General features: G+C 35.0%; 1 protein-coding gene across 1 annotated transcript in view; it reads right to left on the bottom strand.

Annotated features, from left to right (window-relative positions):
- Window positions 1-4242: 4242 nt before the first annotated feature.
- The window catches only part of LOC141386270 (uncharacterized), a 354962-nt gene continuing 332877 nt past the window's right edge, over window positions 4243-26327 (bottom strand). The window contains exon 3 of the mRNA XM_073954096.1: window positions 4243-5010. The gene's annotated coding sequence lies outside the window, so the exon portion shown is untranslated. The remainder of the gene's footprint in view (window positions 5011-26327) is intronic.

The following is a 26327-nucleotide window of genomic DNA, read 5'->3' as shown; positions in this document are numbered from 1 at the left end:
TGCGTAGCCGAGGACTTCCTATATTAAAAGTGTTAAAACCGCCATTACCTGTGTCAATTTGGGCATCAACCTCTGACAAATGCGGGGAGCTAGGCTAATGCGCGCAGCACCGTCACTGACAGTCATCGAATGCGCTGTACTGCGTGTGTTGCGTGCGTCCATTCTCTAAGCAACAAGAACAAATGCCTGACATTGCCTGTCCACATTCCTCAAAGTTGTTTAGAATGAAATGTTTTGAGATGGTGTGACAACGCGTACCTACAGTATGTGTGGCTTTGATGCAACATTTGATGCTTATTACGTCCTTGTCACAGCACCAGAGGCACCAAAATTAGGCACAGAAATTCATATGCTGATTTGCTCCGGTACATACAAAGGTTACAAAGGTACCGATGCTATAATGGCAACCCAACCCTAATAATGACCTGACTTTGATCATTCATAAGGACCATTTGTGAATGATCTGTTCTTTTGCCATTTTAATCACCTTCGCTGTTGGTCCCAAACCTGGGGTGCGTTTCCCGAAAACCATTTTTAGCCAACTAATGTCACAAGTCCCATCATTACAAACACAGTTTGTAGATGTGGCGTTTCGTAAATGTGTTGATCCATTGAACATTCGCAAACTGTGTGGCAAACTTGTACGTTTCCAATTACACCTCTAGAGCTGTATTTAGAATTATAGTTCCTGACTGTGTTCTTTTTTCAGTTATCCCCTTGTGCCCTATTCATTTAGAATGTTCCAACATTTAAACTTGGAATGATTAAAAAAAAAAAAAAAACATTAAGGTCATCTCTCTTAGGTGTATTTTGCTTTTCTAAGTATTTTTACAGTTCACTTTTATTGATCTTAATATTAAAAATTAGGCTCCCTTCACAGTGCACTTTAAAAACATTTTAATGCAGCTGTGGCTCATGATGAAAGCTGAAGTGACCTATTATTTAAATGCGCAATTAATTTTACGAGTCCAAAGCTTGTGAAAACAAAGTATATAGCATACGTTAATGCTTTTAATTTATAGTATGTTATTTATTAATATATGTATCTGTACTGTGGGTCTATATGACATGGGCATATAAATAAACAATATCATAATTAATAATAATATTATTAGGCAGCAATATTAATAAATTAATAATAATAATAATTGTATTTTTTATTTTTTAAGTGTTTTTTATGTTTTACAATAGAATATGGCATATTCTCAATAATATTTGTAAAGCAAACACAGGCCCTATATGTGCCGTTTACATAATACTTCAATTAATATTGAAAACGAGTGCATGTTTTTTTTAATTTATTTATTTTATTTATTTTTATTTTTTTACCAAAACTAATATTAGATTAAAATTGTTTTTTAAATGTGTGCTTGTTAAACAATATAATTTGCACAAAAAAAGTATGGGGCTTTTCTCTAAAGAAATGTAACTCAACCCTGTTTAGAACATCATTATATACGTTTTACACAACTAATGTGGTTCAAACGATGAAACAAAGAAACTGCTGTTTTGGGAAGCAGTTGTCACTATATCGTTGTTTTCCCAAACGATGCATGGTGCTATGATAGTTCAGCCACGAGTTATGTTGTTGTTTGGGGAACACACCCCTGGGTGTTAAAGTGGTAGTCCACTACGATATCATATTTTAAACTTTAGTTGATGTGTAATGTAGCTGTGTGAACATAAACAACATCTTTGAGTGTAATACACTCAAAGTTCAATGCAAAGGGAGACATTGGCTTTTGCATATAGCTTAGCAAAGCCTACAGTGAACAAACTTTCGGGACTACAAAAAATTACATACGAGCAGAGATGTATAAGGTACTAGAGACCCAGTACTTGTACTTAAGTATTGCAAGTAGTTTATTTCAAAATTTACTACTTAAGTACTGAAAGTAAAAGTACAAGCATTGTGTAGTGTAGTTTTAAAGAAAGCAGTCAAAAGACACCATGCTGTTTTGTTTATTTTAAATATCTTTTTTGGGGGCATGTGATCAAACAGAACGAAAAAAAAACAGGGCTTATGATAAAGTTATACAGATACTGCCTTTTAGTACTAAAGTACAGTAGTGAAGTAGTTCTACTGTGTTACTGTACATCTCTGAATACAGGCTAGTGAGATCACTAGCATCAGGGTTTCCAGTTACACACATTTAACATGCGCACACACCCCACACAGCGAAGGGGCATGGCCAGAGGCGCTGTAATGTTACAGCAGACAAAGCTAAAATACCATCCATGACATTTCCACAGAGCTTGCTGTTTCTGTATTAGGGCTTCCAAAGGACATGACACAAATAGAGACGTGCTTACAGTTTAATTTTAATTATGTTCCAGAGAATTATAAAAAAGATATAGCATTTGACAAAGGACAGCTTCAAGAATCTCTCCCAGTTCAGTGCTGGATTCGGTTAAAAACATTGTCTAAAATATTACAGAAAAATTACTTAATCAGAGAAAACTAAAAATAAACATCAGTCCTGCACACATGCAGTTCTCATGTTACATGTGTCTTCAGACTGTTCACGCACGCACGCATATACACACACAAACACACATGCATAAAATGTGTGTTATTTTAACTCGTTGCAGACACTTGTCAGATTTTATTATAGAGAGCAGGCATGATGTTCATCCTTTTTTATTTTCTGTCTGATTTAAACTCAAAAAGAGACTGATTGACATTATTTACAAAGCAGAATCGAAGCACTTGCTTATGGAGATGTGACGCTTTACTGATAATGTGGAGCTGATCAGTGAATCACAGCAAATAATGTTAGCTGAGCAATCAGAGTCTTTTAAGGGTGGGTCTTTCACAGGATCTAGGAATTATGACAGTTGTTTTCATGTTAGCCGAGTAGTTGTATATAATCAAAGTAAGATATATGAAAAAATAATGTAATTTTCTTCATGTGAAGTATGAGCACACATTGCTTTGCGTCTTATAAACATAACCAAGCCTTAAAATTACATTTTGGACCATCCCTTTAAGAAAAAAAAAAGGTAATTCTAGATCTACTTGATCTTTTTTTGAAGTTATATTTAAAATCCACTCTAACTTTGAGAGGACATTTAAACTTCTGCTTATAGTTTGGAGATGTAATATTGACCTCAGCTTGCACTCAAACAAAGTCGCTTATGTTGAATGGAACAGGTGGAGATCACTGCAATAACCTAATGCAAAGACAGAGCCAATGTTTTTGTTTAGTAGAAGCATTTAAGAAGATGAATTCTGGATTACCAACATTAAGGGGACTTAAAATGTAAAGTGATGATGCGTGAAGCCACATGTTCACAAAAACATGGCTAGTAGGATTACATTCGACCTGATTTTTGCTCTTTGTTCTTCACCCACAAAGATAAAACTGTTGATATCATGAGACACCAAGATGTCGTGCAACATGGGACCAGGTGACCTTCTTTCTCCTTCATCCTGTAGGAACAGTACCTCATCCCTTGCGAACAGAGGTGCATTAATGGCTTTATATGGTTGCTTAATACCCTAATCCTGTCGAATAGAGTTTGGATGGATTTGTAGGAGATGTCAGGCCAATCCGCTGGTTCATAAACACACTTGTAATAGTGGCTCTGTTGGTGTAAGGAGAGCAGGAGAGATGGTACAACAAAATGGGCCTACCTGTGACAGTTCAAGTGAGCCATTCTGCAGCAGAGAGGGGTTTAAGTGGACTTAAGTGAGATTAAATCCTTGTATGATTCACACTATGTGAACGCTGTGGCAAATTGGAAGCAAAGCTCAGTGACCCAGTTCCACTTACCTGTCCTACGTGAAACACTCCCTTTCAGATAACAGCATGAAGCAGACTAGCAAAGATGAGATTTCCATGACATGTAGGCCACGGCTCAATATCCTGATTGCGAACATTTTAAACAGTATAATTGTGTGTGATGTCTTTTGAGGTCATTAAATGGATCCTAGCTTCATCTTTGAGCTAACAGGAACATATTTTACTGGTACAACTGAAATCTGTTCGAGCTACTGACAATGATACTTTTTATTTTAAAATGAACAGAGATTTTCTTCAAAAGGCATCGTAACTACCTGGTTGACCTTTTGTTCATAGGTTATCATTAAGGTTAGCTTTAGATTTAATTTCAGTCATTTTATTTCCTTAGAATGCAAGTTAAAGAAGAATTCTGGGTTAAACTTGTTTAATTCCTCAGTGGTCTTTTGTATTTTTAGGACAAAAATGTTTTGAAAAAGCTTTTTTTTTTATTATTATTGAAATGACACAGCACTTTTATGGCACTTTGAATGAAAACATTCAAAGAAGAATGTTTGCTTTACTACAAAAGACTACAATGTACCGAAGGCTGAAATGTTCTTAAGATCAGTATGAAATATATGTTGTGATGTCATTTTTTTTTTCTCGTTATGATGCATGCTCGTATATAATCTCCTCAGCTTCGCAAATGATAAAAAGCTAACATTTTAGAAGCTTTTTGGCACTTCCATCTGGATCATAGGATTAGACCCTTCATTGTAACAGGAAGTAGTTCAATGCACTTTACCACTACATGGTATGGCAGGCTTTGGTTGGGTTTGGTTTGGTATGACTCACTTTTGGGGGGTTTTCCCCTGCATTTTGTTTGCCAGTACCATACTGTTTTTAGTACCACCTTGGGTGATGTCCAAACAAATCCTTACCAAACGAATCCTTACCAAAACTTGATACACACTGTGGATAATCAACTAAAACCTCTACATTCAAATAGTCAGCAGCAGCCACTGCAACTTAACTGCAAGAAATAGAAGAGGTCTGGACATTCCTTTCATTTGTTGCCAATGAATGGATGCTGTGAGAGCTGAATTGGATGACACATATCAGAAACATTTTTGAAGAAATATGTTAGTAGAGGCAGCACAACTATAGCATTAATCCAACCCACTTTAAATTTTACTGAAAATGCAAATGTAACTGAGCAAAACTGAACTAAAGCTGAGCCCTGCAGAACTGGACTATACATTGTATTTCAACTGAGCCACGAAATCTGGGCAGGACATAAATTATCTTCTCCACCTTAAAAAAAACTTAGTTCTAGTCAGTAAGACAGTCTATAATAGTAATACTGAGTCTGACTGTTTCTTTGCTTTAAAATAGAACACTCTGCGTGATTCAAATGGGTTTGGTACCGTTATGATCATCAGCGATCTAGCATTTATCTGAACTACACATCTGCCACTGAACTGAGCTACATAGCCCATCACGCACTTCACTCAAACATCAGTTTCCCGAGCACCCCTTGATTACGCACACACAGCTGAAGCTGTTCAGGACTAATTACTTGGACTATATACACCACACACACGCACACATCTTTGCTGAGTCTTGTCTAGCTGTTGCTATTATTTGCAAGCGTTTATGCTTGTTTCTTGCCTTACTGTATTTTGTATTGTTTATATCATGTTTTTTTATTCTTTGCCGCCTTAATGCTGTGTATGCTGGTGTTTGACTCCTGCTTGCCTGACCATTCTTTAATAAAGCTGTTTTTGGAACTAACCCACGCTCCTCCATCACAACAGGTATGTTTTGTGTTCGTGTCTACAGTAGTCAACATTTTAAGTGGATCATCATCTTTCATTAATGTTGTGCTAAATCCATGGAACACAACCCATTCTTGTTTTTGATAATTTTGAAAAACGTTTTTTGATTCACTTCAAATGTTGACTACTGTATTGTGTAGGATCCACTCTGGGCTGACTACTCTTTGGCTCGGCTGCTGTCTCTCTTAAATCACACGTGAAATGTCTAAATAATTAATCCCATTATCTTCCTCCATATAAAATAATTAATATTACATCTTTTATTTATAATTTTCTAGTTCATTGTATATTGACTGTGTATGCTTGTGGGCAATCTATTTTTCTCTTTGAGGCAGGTGCTTTGCATAGCACTGATTAGCTACAGCAGTGCATCTTCTGTCAGCTAAAAGCAGCACACTAAGGCTACAATTTACACAGAATAGCCAAAAATGGACAACTGAAGATTAGAACATGGCTGTATATTTCATAAGCTTTCTTTGTCATGACTACTAGGGGCTCTAGTTTAACAATCGTCCATGTCCGAATCCACTATTGCTATTTTAGGGATGGAAAAATAAGGTTTGCGCTGCACTGCATGGTCTAACAGGGTTGTGCTTATTCTCTTAATGAGTTATGCATGTGTTTTGAGCATAACGTGCATTAAACCAATCAGAGACTCATAATCCATTCCCTTTAAGAGTCAGTTGTGTCACGCAATAGTGCATTTGCTATTTACATTGCTGATTTTGTGGAAAAGTGGAAAAACTGAATGCTACACTAGCGAGAAAACAGTTAAACAAACCATCTGCAGCGTGAGGATAAAGAATGAGCCTCCTCCATTTGACCTCTTTACTTTTTTTTCTTTTCACTTTTACTCTTTTATCCTTCACTTGTACGCACTCCACTGAAGACATCCATCAGCCTACATATTTCATTTTGTTTGTTAAGTAACTAATGTTCAGCAAACGAGTAAATGAACAACAATAATAAAGTGTGGTCAAAAAACTTACATCCAAACACATGTCCTATTCCCCCTATGCTATGGTCCAAAATCTGACAGATGGACAAATCTAAAACTATTTTTTATTAAAAAAATATATATATATAAATATACATATAATAAATGATACTGCTAATAATAATAACATTACACAAAAGGTAATTGTCATAAAAACAAAAAACAAAAAAAAACACGACATGAATAAGACATGGAGGTAGTGGTTTTTATGTTTGAAATAATGATTTTTGTAACATTTCAATCCCTTAATTCTTTGTCATTTGTAAAGATATTTGCGTATTGCTGCTGTACGTTTTTTGTGTATTTAGCAATGTGTACAATGCGCACAACTAATGTGCTCTGCTTTGGACTTTAGAACTGCTTTTAGCTGGTCAATGGCACAGTCTATTTTAGTTCCTCAAAATAGCAACAAACCAAAAATCTGCCTTAACAAACCTCCATTCTAGACCAGCACATCCATGAGTCCATAAAGCGGCACACATGGATTTGCCATCTAAACAAATGGGAAAATTAGGATTGCGCTAAACTGAAAATAACAACACATCGTGTCAAACACACCTTGCATCTGATTGCGCCGGGTGTATGATAGGGCCCTATATGCTACCAAGACAACATAACAACCTAAATCTGTCATAAACAGAATTGTCATGGGCCATTGTGATTTAGTCATGCATATTTTTCTAATCACTTTTTTTTTCAGTGGAAAATTCTTATTTAAAAGTGTCATTACTTTTTTAAACAATCAATTTTATAACAGCTTCATTGAATGACATTTTAATTAAAAAATCAAGTTGGTCCACTGTAGCTGAGGTCAAGAAAAATATTAGTCTGTGTTAAGCTGTGTTAATGTGGCAGGATTTCTTCATTGATGTGGAGATGACAAATCTAGGAAAAACTTTGTAATATAATCGTGTTAATATAGAGCAGAATATTTTTTTCCAACAAATTTTCTTTCATTTTGTATTTTTTGAACATAGAAAAACATGCCATAGACAATTAGTATATAGCAGTGTGCCTAGATATGCATGTAATAATCCCTTTACTGGTTGTTAAATAATAATATTAATAACAGTGCCAACAACAACAGTAGTGACAATAAAAAGGAAAAACTGAAGAGCGAATGACAAAGACATACTAAAACAAATAGAAAAAATAAAATAAAATCAATGAATATATATCAAAATACATCTGTATTTAAGGTTAAGTAAGGGTAAACTTGAGCCAGTTAAAAATAAATAAATAAAAGAATGGTAATAGACAAATTAATAGAAATAGGTTTTCAAAACTGTGCTGAAAAAGGTCTATGGCAATGAAGAAAAGTTATTAGAAGCCCAAACAGGGAACATTATTAAGAAAAAACAGATAAAAATAATAAAGAGGGATAAATTAAATGTATAAATAAAAAAATACATATATAAATAAATAATAAGGGGCCTGGAACTAGAAGTTTCAGCTTTTGATGTTCCCATGATTCAAAAATATTAAACCTTTAAGTTTATCCAAGGTTTGTGCTCAAAGTCTGATGGTGTCCACTCTTGCACCATAATATGAAGCAGAATCTTAAAGAAAGTTTCAACCTATGTCATGAAGTATTAAGCTAGTACTGGATGTTAAAAGGAGGCCCAACCCCTTACTAGCAAGCTGCACCCATTAAAGTGCACTATACATGTTTGGAATGATAATGAGGAGGAGTAAATGATGACAGAATTTTCATTTTTGGATCAACTACCCTCTTAATATTTTAATCATTTTTTACTCACCAGGTAAATGTGTTTTCATTTTTAAATATTTTTCTTCCCAAACTAGAGATTATTATTGTTTTCTTTTTATTGATAGAATAGTGTGGCGGATGTAAACAGAGAGGCTACAGTGTTCAGGTCTGGGATGGTCATAACATCATAACCCATCTGTCCAGTGAGCCTCTCAGAAGTATCGCCTTCACACAGGCAAGAGCTCCAGGGAGGTTGGCAGGATGGAGATGAAGGAGCGGTGCGTCTTTGCGGCTCTCCTCTCGTCACCTTGAGATTACTTTTTCGTTACACATGAGACCCATAGTGAAACAGCCTCCTGAAGCATTAAATAAAGTTTAGCTGTGTGACAGAGCTCGCTGCACCTCAACAGTCAGCCAGCTAATGATTCCTGAGAGGCAGCAAAAGTGTTCAGCTGGTCATAGTGAGAACTTCCATAACACGCATACACATCCAATGCAAATAAACAAACTCTACATATATGAACACATATACAAGCTGATTTATAGACCGCTATTAGCATGCTAATGCTAGTGTCCACTCATACGTTTCTTGACGTGTTGGATCATCTCTGATATCTGAGGGAGATGAAGTGTGTCAATTAAGAAAAAGATTAACAAAGATTATTAGTACAGTATGCAATGCAGTCAGCTGAATTAGATTCTTAATGGTAGGTTGTTTAGATATGTAATATTCTGTGACAGCTCCACGCTCCATTGATCATTATGAAATGCGTAATTTCAGATGCGATTATGCGGGTGACCGTTTTCTTGTCTAAAAACTTGTGTCAGATTTCCCAAATCTCCCTCTCACACACGGTTACCCATTCAAGGCAAGATTATAACACTTATGCATATTAATAACAGATTTACTGACAGATTTTTTTACTTCTTGTGCAGCCGTATAGTCTCCGATAAAGGTTGCAATTGCTGCAAGACTGTCAATTTACTTTACTGATATGAAAAAATTAAATAAAATGTACACTGTGTGTGGGTGTGTGTGTATTTATATACAGTTAAAGTCAAAACTTAATAGCCTTCCTGTGATTTTTTTTTCTTTTCCAAATATTTCCCAGATGATTAACAGAACAGGTTTTTTCACAGTATTTTTTACCTTTTATTTTTAAAAAACATTTAAAAAACATTTAAAGGTTAATATCAATAATCTACCTATTTACTCTAACTTACCTTTAACCGAGTTTACCTAATACCTATTTAACCTAGTTAATCTTTTTAAATTGTATTTCAAGCTGAATACTAGTATCTTTATTATTTATCTGTTAAACAGAATCTTGCAAAAAATATAGAGGGCTAATAATTCAGGAGGGCTCATAATTCAACTGTATATAATATAAAATTTAGTGAATACTAGGAAATTTATTGTAAACAGCCGCTAAAGTAGTGTTTTAATTTTACACTCGTATAACTATCTCTGCCATAATACAATTCAGAAGCATAAGTAAATGGGGGAAAAAAACAAATACTGAAAAACTGTTTTTTACATTGTATATGTTTATAGCTATTTGAAGTTTTCAGGTTAATTCAAATGTATTTTGTGGCTTCAGTGTAGTTTATTAGAGGTAAAATGTTATGCTATCAAGACTTTAATTGCTCACAATATTAATAATTGACAATTGCCTGACTTTCCTCTCCATCTAGACCTGCAATTTTCTGCTATAGTTAATCCAGTGGTGCAAATTGGCTACAAAAAATTTAAAACCACTACTTACCCAAACGTAAATTAACATTTAAAATATTTAAATAAAAACGTGAGCCAGGTAAGTTACTGTCTCATATTACGGATTTCAGTGTGCAAGCTTACAAATGTTTATTATTTTTTTGTGTGTTCTTTACAAAAATGCACTTAACATGAATACTTAAGTACTTGCAGAAGTGCTGAAATGTCATCACTGCTAGTTGATATTGATTTTATTTCAGAGCTTTTTGGATCCATTTGGAAAAAAAAAAAAACACATTTATTTTAGAATACCTAAGGACAATAATAAAAAAAAACTCACCCGTGTCCGACACAAGCATTGCAGTTTTTGTACAACAGGTTCTCTAATCCAAATGGATTGGTGATGACCTCAAATGTAAAAAAAAAAGATGACTATTTAGTAGTTAATTTACTGTATATTTTAAAACACTTTCGGCAATTCATACTTTTAGAAATAGTTTTTTTATTTGCTTAAAAATATATAAATATATATTTAAGTTACACTAAGCAATTCTTCCAAAAGTATTATAATAGTATGTGTTAGTTTAGCCTAAATGGATATGAAGAATATGTGGTAACACTTTATAATAATAACTACACACTATGAATTATTTATTACGCATTAGCATTTAGTAAATTCATTATTTGTTAGGCATTAACTATACATAAATAAATGTTAGTAAGCGGTTTATAACCACATGCAAATGCTGTAATATTGACTTAAAACCACATTTAAAATGTGCTTAATAACTGTACTTTCATAATTTGTTACTGGTTAATTTTTCATTACTAAATTAAGTATTGCATTATTTAGAAACCATTTGTATTTAAGAGTAGTTGGAGGTTTTTAAGAGTATTCAGAATGAGTTAGTAAATGAATAATAAACTATTGAAATTAACATTTATATATCATATTCTTCCGGCATATATTAATTGTGACTAACTATGTATGTTAATAATTGCTCTATTAACTCAACTTCATCCAGTTGTGTGACCTAATCTAAAGTGAGGACTATTTATGCTTTATGAATAAAGAATAGTGTGTAGTAATTATAAAGTGTTACCTAACAATTTGTAACAAACTTTTTAAACTTAAATTTTTTTATGGACCTGTATGGTGAGGTGTAGATAGATAACCAAGCGGCAACATCCCACTTTCCCTCGTATAGCCAATACAAAAGTAACTGAAACTGCAATTCATTGACTCACCTCTGGGGGCTGAGTCCAGGAGCTCCAGATGTTCACTGACTGCAGTGCTAAATTGGCCAATTTTACAGTTGATAAAAAATGTTTACAGCCTAGTACAAAAGATGCTTCTGGTGCATATAGCTAATATTACCCTTCATGACAACTGTGAGGGGGTGATTTTTTTAAAACTCATCCATTTAATTTTTGTTAAGTTATATTAAAGGTGCAGTTGGTAATCTGCCACCATGCTAACCTGTTAGCATAAATCTCTGAAACACAGTCACTTACCTGCCGTCCAAAGCCACGCCTCCTGAAAACACAAGCGCACGCACCTTAAAGATGACAATAGAACCGTCTCTCTTGGCCGGCGGCCTGCAGGAATTACACTCATTACTAAGCCATACTTTCATGCTATTTCTGACCGAATATTCAGAGTAGCGGTAAACAATATATAGATCGCTTTACAGGTCGTCACTTTTTAAAAATGATCCAATGGAATATAAAAGCAACTTCACCTCAGTAAAGCAAGCTAGGCAGAATAGCACTATTTACTGATGTTTTGTTGTTAAACTCAATAAAAATCTACATTATCGATGCTGTAAAAGGACCTTATGAAACTGAAAATAGTCACATCAATCTATCGCCTGAAGATTTCAGTGGCTGAACAACAATTCTGTGCATGTAACCCATTCATAACAACCCAATCTACATCAGCTTTGCGTGACTAAAATCATTTTAAAACAGAAAATAAATACTTCAGCCATGGTGTCTTCCTTCCTCCAGCATGCAAAGGTAACTCCTATATTGATTCAGGAGTTTAAAAAGTTTTGATTCAGCACGTTTTTACCCCCCCTCTCTCTCACACACACACACACACACACACACACACACACACACACACACACACACACTCTCATGAACGTGCAGCACGTGTATGCACAAACGGCGGAGCTGCATACAAACAGCTGCACAGGAGCTCAAATCTGCATTTGCTGACAGACAGTTTAGGCTACTTACTTATTTCGGAATTATGGGAGATGTCGGCCCGACACTATTTTAATTGGATGAACTTTTTTTTGTTTTATGCCTCACCCAGAATAAAAAAATACATTTAAACACATTTAGATCATTTACTGTAATCAGTATTATTGGAATGTGAACAGACTTTCAACCAGCACAACAGATGTTTCTGAAGACAGTCACCCACTGTACCTTTAAGTCTGCATAATTAAGAGCGTGGCCACTTGAGTGACAGCTAGGTCTTGCTGGTCACCATCACATCACCTTATCTGATTCTGGCTGATTACCCGCTGAACTCGCCATATACATTGAATTTTTGTTTTGTTTTATGTTGTTCCACACAGTCAGTTGCCTTTTGGAATTATTTCCTACAATTATCAGATAATATGGCATGCTGTCTTCATTTAATTGTGTTCACAAACCATTTAAGTGGCCTCCATTTCACAGGTGAGTGAAATTATAAATGTATTTATTTTATTTAAGATCATTTATCATTTATAATGTTCTTTAGACCTGTAATGCACTCCAGAATCTGACATACTGATTCACTGTAGGCTTTAGAACAATCATCTGAAGCGTTGTCATACAGTGTTGTGTCTGGATTTCATGAATAGCCTTACATTTACTAACACAGACTATATTTGAAGTATTTGTGAATAATTAGAGTTTTCCTCCTGTAGAAAGCATCATAAGAACAATGCTTAGTGGCTCAATGTTTTACAACACTGTTTTTAAAAGATTAAACACTTTATTGATATAGTATACAAACAAACACATGGTCAGAACACAAACGAGTCGCGGGTAATGAAGTATTAAGCGTTTTCCCAAAGAAAAGCCTGTCTAAGCAAATGCTAGCAGGCATCTGTAGCTCTGCTCATGGTCCACCTCTGACACACAACGCACAAACAAAATGCCGACTTTTGGTCACGCCTACTTGTAGCTTCTTTTGCGCTCTTCCGAAACCTTATGGGTTACGTCATGGATACAACGTCCATATCTTTTACAGTCTATGGAGATAACTTGTATGTACTGTACATTCATTACATGTAATAAAATGCTAAACATTATCCCAGCTTTAGTAAGGCAAAACTGTCTATCCTCAATTCAAACACCGCATTAAAAAATGGACAAATCATGTTTATGAGCATTTGAATTGAACTGTGACGGTCTAGCAGAGTTTAGTTTGGATTGTAAGCATTGTACGGTGGATAAGTCTTGAGACATTTTGATTTCCATGATCTTAAATGACATAGAATTAGTTCTATAGCTTGCCATATGTTCACCAGCTCCTCTCAAGTGGTGACTTGAGTCCACTATATTCTTCTCCTTTTCTCTGCTTTTGTCCCTCTTTGTAGCAGAGAGTAGTGAGAAGGATGGCAAAGAACGAATAGATGGAAAAAGAAACAAACTCAACTAGAATGTGTCAAGGCCCACAACTCTCCACTGTTTTCAAATCACAACTTAGATTCGCTTTCCTCTTGTAAGAAACAGGGCCTGCAGCATGTTTTTTTTTTTTTTTCGACAGCTGTATGGAGAGCGCTGGTATGTGTGTGAGTGTAAAATGTAAAGAACAAGAAAGAGAGAAGGAATCTAAGAAATGAAAGAGTTAGTTAAGGGGGGCAGTTAGTGCCAGCTTTCGGTGGCCTTTTTATAACATGATTTACAATTTCTCAATGTAATGTATTAAAACGTTGACAGAGCAAAAGGGATTCACAAGATGCTGCATTAGAAACTCAATTTCTATGATGAATTGCCTGGGGCTACTGAATCGCAAACTGTTCTCCCCCTCCACCTTTTCCACTCCCCCTTCCATTGCACTGAAGTTTTTTTTTTTTTTTTTTGTCCAAATCTTCTTAAACCTCTCTCTTAATCTGATCAGTTGAATGTAAGGGGGTGAAAGGATTCCTGGGCTAAAAAAGCATTCATTTTTTTGCCGTCTTGTGTTCGGTATTTCCAAATGCTGGGTCAGTAATATTCAAAAATTGCTTAGTCCTCGTACTGCCAGTTGGCTCACTCTGATCTTTTCTCCTTCATGCTTGTATTAACTAAGGGGTTCAAGGCTTTTTTTTTAAATATTCTTTCTGACAAGAATGGGTGCAATAGTCAACTGTTTAAATGCGTTCGTATTAACACTGCTTAAATTCGTCAGTACAGTCCATTATTACATTTTCTTCACATTCTAATTATACCCTAATGGAATGACATTTCTTTTCAAAATGGAAAATGATTCTGAAAAAAATATTTTTTCGCATAATAACTGTTGGGAGAAAAAGGGTAAGTGTCACCGTTTCCCTTAAAGCGGTTCAAAAAATAATAATAATAATGACCTCAAATTGGTTACTGGTGTGTAGAGGGATTTAGGCAAAATTTCCTCAGAAGTGCAGACAGCGGGAATGGCTGTTTCAGCCGTTCACAGCGGGAATGTGGGAGCTTGGAAAGGGTGGATGCTTTCAGAAAAGCTTGCTTGGCCAGCATTAGCTACTTTCGCTTAGTTGTATACGATTAGGAATCAGACAAATGCATTCCATTGCTTGCTAAGATGGGTTTTTAAGGGTTCATATTTGAGGGGAAGCTGTATTTTTCCAGGCTGCGTTAAAGTAAAAGCCTTACATATAGAAATACTCACAGGTGGCAGCTTGTAAAACACCTTTCTAAACCCAAAGTTAAAAAAATACAACCCTTAATATTTATTATTACACACTTGCATTGCCGATCTGTTGTTTGACTGCACTATTACATTCATATGCATGAAATATGGCTGTATATCAACATATGTGACACATGACTAAGAGTACACAGAATATGCACATGCAGAAATTTGCAGATTTCCATAGATTTTTTTTAGCCAAACATTTAGTTTATTTATTAACCTATGTAAGTATATATTTATTTAGTTTTATATTAATTTCAGCAATATTATTGAATAATATGCAACTGTTTACGTGGTTTATTTACAGAACAGTTTGCAAAGTAATATATTCTGTCTTTCAGTATATATTTAACTTTTCATTTATTTCTGTATATGGCAGACGTGCTTTGTTTACTGAATAAAATGAGACTAATTGAATGTGCATTGCATTTTAGTTACTGCATTATAGTTATACTGTCTTAGTTTTGCATAATTCCATAATAAAAATGTCTGCAGATTCTGACTGGCCTTACCCATGACCACAAATCTAAGTCTTAAGTGGCACAGGTATGATTTTGGCAAAAGCAAAATATACATTATATTGGTCAAAATTCTAAATGTTATGCCAGAAATGATTAGAATGTTTAAAAAAACGAATTAGTAATGTGCATTACTAAGCACTTAAAACCATTTTAAAGGTTGATTTTATCAATGTTTTTAAGCCTCAAATTTCAAACAGTTTTTAAAGCATTTTTAACAGTATTTCAAATTCTCAAAATTCTCAAATCTCTTCCAAATATTGTTCTATCATATCAATGCACACATCAGTGGAAAGCTTATTTATCAAGCTTTCAGATATAAATCATTTTTAGACACTAAACCAAATTGACCCTTATAAATCACACATTGACTGTATCATATGAATTTACCAGTTAATGGTCAAAAATCCAGTATTGGCCAGTAAATGGTCAAATCACTTGCTCTACAAACAAGTATTTTTTTGACAATGCGTAAAAATATAATTAATAAGAAAATACCAGTTTGTAACATAAAACAGCTTAACAAAACTTCCAATGGCTGTGCCTGCTCATATTTGAAAAATAAGGTCAATAAAGTTAATCTCCTGTCATCATCTAAAGCAGAGATGTTTGCCATTGGTAACCTTTAAATTGGTCCATCATCTGAGAAGAGAAGGACAATGATGGTCAACTGTCATTTCTAATTTAATGTAGCATTTTATTTGTTTGTTTTATTGCTAGGCTACAACAAATCTGAAATTAAAAGTTTCAGTTAAATGTTTTAAATCGATCAGATTGTTTCTTAAATGTACATACTGATAGAAGATAATGCAGAGACATCAGTGAGAAAATGAACACAAAGGCAGATTCTGCTTGACCAGTGTATTCTGCATTGATTCCACTGTTATAAATGTGATTGTTTCTGTTTTTATTGTAATGAGTTATAATTGTAAGAATTGTACTGCATTAAGTAATACGATTTCCTAGTGTTGGGTTGCAGCTGGATATTTAATAAACAACATTAGCTATTAGAAAACTGTTTTGGAAAATATGAAATGCAGAGATTAAATGCAACAATAGAAAGATCATTAAAATTACATTAAAATGTTTTTTAAATGTTTGACTTCAGCCACAAATTTGCTCTGGAACAAATAATAGATTACGATACAATATATGATGTCAATGACTGATGATTGATAGTTTCGATTTCTGTTATTTATCCACTATAGAGACATACATCAGAGCCAGCAGTAGATTACAGAAAACCTGTGAGGTAAGACAATGACATGATCATATGGTGCATATCTGTGTGTATTTCTTGCGTGAAACAACAGAAGTGTGAATAAATATGACACAATGTCCATTTAAGCCGGAACAATCTATTAACATCAGGTAAAGCCATTAAAAAGGCCTGAATATTTCAGAACCTAATTTAGCAAGGCCAGCAAGCCAAGCTAAACAGTTTCCACCAGTCAGATCACAGGAGAAAGAAAGTAATCCTTCAGATCAAAACAATAAATAAGAACCCAACAAGAGCATTCACAGAGACTTTAGTTGAGAATTTCTAGATCTTGGCCTGTGTTCGACAAGGATGATGGCGTCGTACTGTGTGATTGTTCCTCTTCGGCCATTGTTCTGCGTGATTTACAAAACGCACACAATATCATGATATTACTTGCGGTTTACACTGGCTGAATGTGGTGTGAACATGACGTGAATGCGCTTAAAGAAGCTCAGCTCACCCTTTTGTTTGAGGTCTTGATGGGAATAGTAGAGCCTTGAAGCTGTCAGCCCAATAAAGAAGCCATTCCAGCCCTGCCTCGACACTGGTGGGGGGATTCAAAGGAGACGGAGGGGGGAACCAGATTTAGTTCACTGCTGTTTCCTTCCTACAAAAAGCCCCTGCATTAAAGGAAATCCAAATATTTGAGCATTACCAGAGGATGATAATGTAAAATCAACGTAAAATTGCCACAATACGATGTGTGACAGTTTTGCCATAATGCGCCTCGCTGGGATTAGTCATTCATTAAACAGGTTTGCCATGCAAAGCTACTGTCAGATATTTGTCTGGAATTAGAGAGGAAAGAAGACGAAGAAAAAAAAAAACACACAACCAAATAGATCCTCTGAACAATTAACATCACCCGTCTCATTATAATGACCAACTTAATCTTTAAGCATATGAGTTCCCTGGTTTGGATTTCAAGGCGAGATTTCCAGCGCCGTCTTTGTCAGAACAAAACAAAAGAATGGCTGAAACAAAAGCTTGTGTAAACAAATGTTCAGATTTGTCTAAAAAGAAATCAGCTCAGTATATACAAGACATGATATTGTCTCAAAAACGCATACTAGACAATAACAAAATGAATATTCAATCCTGTATCATTTTATGCCGGTGTAGTGATACTGTTGAAATGTCTAACGATTCAGTGACTGAGCGAAGAACGCAGTAGGTCTATTTTTAGAACGATTTCAGCTATTTCATGCTTTACTTTAACAATACTTGCTTTCATAAGTGGCATCTGAGTTTTACACTTTTGTATAATGTGATAACGTATATAGACCACAGAATTTGTCTGGAAAAAAAGAGTGAAGAAAGTGTGCTCAACAATATAAGGAATGGTATCGTGTAAATGGACACAAGCGTTGCGGAAGATGTTTGAAAATGATTATCAACGATACTGTGCGAGGAAACTGTAACGGCACGTTTATCTTTGGCTTACATCTCCAGCCAAAGTTGGCTGCCTTGTATAAATGTCACTTTTGTTGAAAAGCTGTTAAAGCATTCTTGTCCAAACCTATAACAGATGATATTTGAATTCAAGATCCCTTGAATGACCAAACAGACACTCGGTTCATGATCACAGTTCTTTCAACCTTGAATCTCTTTCAAATGAAACGTGTGTGTGTGTGTGTGTGTGTGTGTGTGTGTGTGTGTGTAAGAAACAAGGACCTGTAGAGCTCCCTCTGTAGAAACTTTACAGTAAAAATGGCTTGCAAACATAACCTATTTTTTTTTTAATTATTAAATTATATAAGGCGATATTATATTATATTATATTATATTATATTTATTATATTATATTATAGTCATTGCATTCAAATGCGACTGTAATAATTACTGTGCTGTAATAAATATGCTCAGAATTACTGAAAGCATGGTAACATTTAATTTAGCAGTTTCAAACCTTTTATGCTTTAATTATATGACATACAATTACGGTAAATACACAACCACAGTGCCAAGATGTTATCATTTACTTTTAACACAACTTGACTGTGGCCTTGCTGATTAGATCTTCATGTAAATCTCACTGGACTGAACATCTTGCGTGTTTGTGTGTATATACGCCACTGTCAACTCTCCCCATTCATTTTGCAGTCTGATTGAAAGGAGCACAGATGAAATTTATCTGTCACAATGGCTAATGAAAACCCTGCCACATCTGACCAAGACCTTGGTGGCCTTAGCGATAATACAGCTTTGTCCAGGCCACCTCAGCCCTATAAATGTGAGAATTCCTTGCCTTTGGAAGTGTTTTATTTGTCATTCTTTCGGGAATGATAAAGAGATTGGTCTCCAGGGAATGTTTTGTTGCTGCCATAAAGGGAAGGCCATGTCAGCGTTATTATTTTTTTCTTGTGGCAATCTCCACATTTTCAGCCCACTTTAATCTGTTTGGCAGCTGGTCAGGTGGGATGTGGCCTTGCCCCTCTGTCACCTCTCGTGAGGGTCCCAGTGGTAAATATGAAGCCGCGTCATGGCTTTTCCAGCCAGAGGGAGGACCGAGCAATGCCATCGCATACAAATACGCTTTTGATATGCTTTAGGAAGAGGATGAACAGACTCTTTCTCTCTACATAAAAGCACTTTTATTTTTCATCTACTTAAAAAGAGGGGGGAAAACATATAGGCCAGTGACAAATAGGTTTATTCCACTTTTGATAAAGAGATAGCACACTCAACAATTAAAATGCTATTACTGTACAAACCCCCAGGCCATACAAGATGTAATTGACTTAATTTTATCAATAGGATAAATGAAGATTTTTTTTTAGCTGGAACAATGGTTATTCTTAAAATGTCAATGGCTAATCATACTTTGAGTTTATGATGATATCAAGTCATTTTGACTCCTTATACCTTCATCATTATCACTTTCTGATTTATTAGGTTTGGGTTTGACTTAAGGGTTAATATTTGTTTTATTCTGCATTGGTCAGATAACATTGCAACCAAGGTTGCACAATATTAGAAAAATCTGATATTACTATATATTTTTTTGCAATAAATATTTGAAAACAGTTTCAGAAGATAGTTAAATAGCTCTATTTGAAGGTTTTCTGGGGAATCTAACAGTATTTGGGTACAGAAATTGAGTAATCATAATGCAAAAATAATGCTTTTCTTGTTCTTTTCAATGTTTTGTTTTGTTTCTAGTCCCCCACCCCCCCCACCCCCCCCCCCAAAAAAAAAAAAAAAAAAAAAAAAAAATATATATATATATATATATATATATATATATATATATATATATATATATATATATATATATATATATATATATATATATATAACAAAATTCAAATAATTCAATAAATCTAAAAAAAAGACTAAGTAAAAAATATTTCTTAGTTTTCATCGTCAGAAGAAATAAGTGAAACTTAGAAGATTTGACTTGTTTTAAGGAAATTCTGTCGGTGGGGTAAGTGAAAATCTTATTTTCGCAACGAAATTGAGATATTTGTTATAGAAACAAGACAAAAATTATAAGTAAGAAATGTTTTTTTGCATTTATCATATAAAGTCCATATAAATACAGTGATTAAATACAATTTTGCAGCTCCTGGTCAACTAGAATTCAGACTGGACAATAGAGGTAAGAATCCAATCGCAGTTTAATAAGATTATTAAATCTTATTTAATAATTATGCAGGCAAACAATATCAAAAACAGGTGAGGTTAGTACAAAAAGGACAATCCGGGAATGGGGTCAAAAACAGGAAAGAATCAAAATAGGTGACTAAACAGGATCAATTATATAACAAGAAGAAGAAACATCAGGACAAGCATACAAAGATTAACTCAACACATCACGTCAACATTAAGACTCTTTACTGAACTAGTGTTTGTGTGGTGAATAAGTAGTCCATGTAATCAGTCCATGAAGCGCTACAGCTGTGTGCATGTAATCACATGAGAGTTACGGAAGCAGGTGTGTGTAGTGCAGGACAGGATTTGTAGTTCCTTAAAACATCTGTAGTTAACCAGCGATCTCTCAGGAAGGGATCGCTGGAGATCATGACATTTGTGATGTTACTATTGCATATGTACATCTTACAATATTGATGCTGAAACAATATATTGTGCAGCCCTAATTGCCACCAAATTTAAATAATAAATATTCTCATTTTGACCACGAAATATTGACTTTTTTTAACTGTCCTGGAGTTAAAACATTGGCATTTTAGTTATAAGAATGAATAAAAACAGGTCTGTAAATGACACAGTTTTGGATGGATGGATGGATGGATGGATGGATGGATGGATGGATGGATGGATGAATGAGCAAGCAATACAAATGCTAACTTTCACTGACAAAATTTGGAAACAAATGCTGTAAGTACTTTAATACAATAAATAAAAGAAAAAAAAAAAAAGAAAGAAAGAAAGAAAGAAAGAAAGAAAGAAAGAAAGAAAGAAAGAAAGAAAGAAAAAGACAGACATAATCACCTGCAATCCAGGCTCATAGTTCAATCACTTTCTGTATTGAGAGGACACTGGACAACAAATAGTCAGGCAGGCAATGGCAAAAAGAGTAGTAGGGTCATAGGCAAAGAGATCAGTCCAGGTGGCAAACTATGTAAACAACGGAACACAGCAAGGGTCAAACAAGTCAAGGCAAGCGAGGTAAGGCAAGGCAAACGCTTAGTAATGCACTAAAACAATAGTTTTAGTTTGATTAAATAAAAAGACTCAGTAAAGATGTGTGGGTTTTATGAAGATTTTATTATTAAAGTTTGGAGGTATAACTTATTTATCTCAGGAGTTTCCCTAAATGAAATGTTGAAAATAAACATTACCATGATTACCTTTACAAAGGCATAATCACATTAAGGGTGTTTATTTTCTGAAATTCTTATTAAAATCTGTTTTATTTGTATTGTGCAACATATATTTATAATGTCTTTATGCATTGTGAAAAGGAAAAAAAAAACAATAAATCATTGTATGAATGCTGTAATGTTTAAATAATTTTCAGTTAAAATGTGTAAAGGTCCTGTGACCATCAGGAGGAACCAGGGAAGAACACAGCATCTCATTTCTCAGAGGAGTCAAATGCATTCTCTGTTCTCAGGGTCCCCCGAGTTCGTTCTTCTGAAGTAACTTGGCAAGATCACTCTCCACAAGAACACAAGTCGGTTCTCTGCATTCTTGGAATTGAGAAACAGCCAATGATCTTCAGCTGTGTTTCTGTGTGTGTGTCATCAGCAGAAAACCTTAACAGGTGTGTTGAGCTGCTGATTTGTAGTCCATATAACGATGAAATTGTAGTCTGAGTGAAAGTGAATGATTCCCAGCGATCTACGAGCCTGGATCGCTGGTGATTGTGACTGAAAGCAAGAAAGATAGGGAGATAGAAAGAAAGAACGAATGACAAAAAGAAAAATAAAATACTAAAAATGAGTAAAAATACAGTAAAATTACATTTTACTCAAACACTATAAACTGTAAATTCATTATTTTGAAATATATCTTAGTTAACATAAAGTCCAGTAGCATAGCGACAAAAAAGGCCAAGCTAGGAGCCACATGTGCCAACTTGCAGGCTCCTGTAGAGATGCATTTTATGAATGACCACAAACCACAGTTTTAGCTAAAATGTTTCACAGTTTCACCTACATTTCTGAATGACCTTTGAGTACAGTAAACACTTTTAAAAGAACTATCCCTTTAACTTTTCAAATCTGAAGGCCTCAGCCCTGATTACTGTAGATAAATCAATTATATTAATGGGTTTAAACCAGCATATTATGTACATTGTTGTTCTTTTGCAAACGTAACACTTAGCAGAAATTGCAAGGAACTTTCTATTAGCAAGTGTCTTTTGTTTTTCCTCACCGTGAGCCTCTGTATGAATAAGTCTGAGTATCCTACGAGTGCTGTCACCACATAATGGCCCTAATATGAAGTGTCCCCCTGGGATGCTGAGGGTCATTAACTCTAATGCCATTTTCTGCTGTGAAGGCCCTACACCCTCTCACCCCACCCCCCTTTTCTCTAAGCACTAGCAAATCGAACTCATAGAAAAAGAAAAAAGCCCCCCAAAAAGGAACGCTTTATAAAGGGCGCTTTGTCTCAGATTCAGTTTTGACCTTGGTAAAACTGTGGATATGAGGCCAAAGCCTTGTCAGGAGGAGTGTGCGGTGAAGTCTTGAGTGGTTTTGAGGGGTCCGAGTGTGTGCACAGCATAAGTAGAAGTCAAACGGCATCTATGGACTAAGCAATGGCGGTGGTGATGAAGACAAGGGGTGGACAGGTCATATAGCCATGCTCTTTGTAAATGGTGCGACTATTGATTTTTTGCTCTCCCTGAGGACAACGGACAAATGGTGGCAGCTTGGCAAAAGTTGTTTCTGTCAGGTGTCTGTGTGTTTAATAATGTGTACGGATGGTTTAAGGACATATTCCATTGAATACTGTGAAAAAAGTACCTTAGAGTGTCGTTTGCGGCCTTAATTACATTTGAGGGAAAACAACCGTCTTGTGGGTTTGGTAATGGGCCCAGCGGGATACCATTCACTTACTGAGCTTTATTGCAGTGCTCGTCAAACACCTCCAGTCGGGTGGACATGTGGGGCTTATGTTTCAATCCAAACCAACCCAGCTTGTGAAGATGTGTTGATGATTACTGAAGGATAAACAAATGATTAAAAGTAAAAAAAAAAGACTCGATTTTCCTCAGTGCTGTGAAACTCTGTTTAGTTGTTTAAGTATCTTTGCGTTAATGACTTATTTTATTAAATTAAATATCATTCACTTACCAAGCATCATGTCATTGAAAATATGTGGCTTTCTTTCTTCCAGGAAACACAAAAGGAGACGGACAGACATTTCAGTAAAGTAAAGAGTTTGGAGCAGCAAAAGGGTGAGTAAATGACAACAGTTTTACTATTATTACTTATGACTCATTTTTTTGTTCAACTGTTAAAGTACTGTCTATGGGCAACATCATTTTGCATTTGCTATTTACATGGCAGACTGTAGTGGGAAAAACTGGATGGAAAAAACTGCTTCACTTGAAAACACTATCTGATAAAAAATGACATTTTTTCAGACTTATCGATGATAAAGAACGAGCCTCCTAAATTCAGCCTCTTTACTTTTACTCATTACTTTACTCCTTTACTTTTGTAAATAAGAAAATGATGGAAACTCACTCCACTAAAGACATCCATTAGCCTACATACTGAATTTAGTTTGTTAAGCGCAAAGATTTGTTTTAAAACTATTTCAAAATTCAGTTTTAATTTACCAGCTAATGAATAAATAAACAATAATAACAAAGTGTGGTCAAAAAACTGTGTTATATCCAAACACACATCGAATTCTTATGCTCCATATGGTGATGCACACTTCTCCAAAACCCAACAATGGACAAATCTAAACTTGGTTTTATTAAAACAAATATAAATATGTGTATGATAAACAATACTGATAATAATCATAACATTATAATCAAACAGTAAATTGTCATAAATAAACTGCAAAAAGCCCCCCGACATGAAGAAGGCATGGAAGTAGACGTTTTTATCTATGTAGTGAATAAAATGTTTTTAAATATTTTAATCCTTTATTTTTTTCCATTAGTAAATATATTTACTGGACATCCTGTGTATTAAGCGTTTAAACTAGCATAGGCGCATAACTAAGGGGCTCTGCGCTGGACTTTAGACTAGGTTTTACTTGGTCAATGGTGTGGTCTATTTCAGTTTCTCAAAATAGCAATGCATCAACAATCTGCCTTAACACTCCTTCTTTATAGACCAGAACACCCATGAGTCCACACAGTGCCGCAAATGGGTTTTCAATTTAAACAAAGTGATGCAAAATGTAAAAATTAGAGTTGCGCTGGTCTAAAAATAGCAACAAATCGCGTAAAACACACCTTGCGCCTTATTGCGCGGGGTGTATAATAGGGCCCATAGACTTAAATGTTAATGTTTAATGTTATTGTTTACTGTTATTGAAATAAATATTCATTTAAATGAAATAAAGCTGTAAATTAAATTAAATATTATGGAGTGGAACTGAAAAAAAAACTTTACTATTATATTATTATTAAATTATTATTATTATTAAAACAGTAATAAAATTTTACAAATATTTATACACTCACATATACGTTCAAAATCGTATTGTTTGATGTTTACACCACATTTTAGATACATTAAAATTACATTTAAATACATGTAGCATTTAAAACCAGATCTTAGTACTTAGTTTTGAAACTGATGTTTAAAATAGTTTTGGACATCTTCTTTTTATCCATTATCACTCTTACTTGTCCAGACTTTGTTGTCAATAACTGACACCTTTATCTACTTTATTAGTTTAATTTATTTCTTGTTTGTACATACTGTATGTATGTATGTATGTATGTATGTATGTGTGTATGCATATATGTTAGCATGTATTGTATGTATGTATTAAAATTGTCATAATTCTGATGTCTAAAATTGTTAACCTAATATTGAATTGGTCTGCATTATAGGGTTGGGCCGATAGACAATACCATCATCCATCGCCAATGACCAATAGACAACACGATGCTGAGCTGGCATTGTCGTTCCTCCGCCCTGTCAACAACGCAAACCTGCTTGCAAAAAATACACACTTAGACCCAGTTTACACTAATATATCTTATATATATCTAATATATGATCCACATCCACACGTGTTTTACCTAGCATTTCTAAACAGTCTTGCGTCCGCTGAAAACGCACATCACGTGATCACGCGTACACACACACACACACACACACAATGCCACACACACAGCCAGTAAGCCACACACACAAATTGTCATGCGCTCGTAGCTCCAGTAGTGCACGTCGGACAGTTTATCAATCAAGGATGTACTGCTGGATCGCGTCTCACTATAGTTGTTAAACATGATATTTAATTGATCTTGTCTCTATCTGATAACTCTTTGGCCTTGTGAATCTATCAGGTAACGTGTCACAGCATCAGTACACTGCTTCATTCTTTCACTTTAACACTTGTACTTAGAAATTTTAGTGAAGACCTTTAGTGATACTGTTGGTTGTGCTCCATTTTTACTGACAAACCTCCCGCGGAAAAAGAGATTGACGTGGTAATTTGTGCGCAACTTACCTTTATTTATTTATGATTTGTTTATGGGTAAAACAAAGACCATGCGGGTCTGGTAGTAAAAATGGTAGGCCACAAATAATTAATTTGTTATTAATTAATTAATTAATTATTCATAAATAATTAACTCACCTCCGCCTATGCCATCGTCCATTGGGATGTTTCACATTAGACATCTTACGATGCCAAATTGGTCGACATCGCCCAACCCTACTGCATTATTGATCTTCCATTGGGGACAAATACAGTTGTAACAGCAGCAGGACAGATCTGGGTCTTTGCTTTTCAGTATTGTGTTATGTGCACTGCTAATGATCTGTGCTGATGTATTCAGTTCAAACAACCAGCAACTGAGGTGAATCTTCAAACTTCAGAGCCTCTGGGCCCATTTCCCTGCACAGCAGCTTAAAGGTAGGAAAGGTCCCAGGCAGAGTAATACTAGAGCGTTTGTCCCTGTCAAATCTATCTTTCCACTCTTGCACACACTGTGACCATTTCACATTGACCCACGGGTTATCTTATGGAAGGCTTACAGTGGAGCAGAAGCTC

Source organism: Danio rerio, chromosome 6, assembly GCF_049306965.1.
Source record: "Danio rerio strain Tuebingen ecotype United States chromosome 6, GRCz12tu, whole genome shotgun sequence".
In the NCBI taxonomy this organism is placed as follows: Eukaryota; Metazoa; Chordata; class Actinopteri; order Cypriniformes; family Danionidae; genus Danio; species Danio rerio.
The sequence above is the reverse complement of the archived record's forward strand: the minus strand, read 5'-3'. Positions and strand labels throughout refer to the sequence as shown.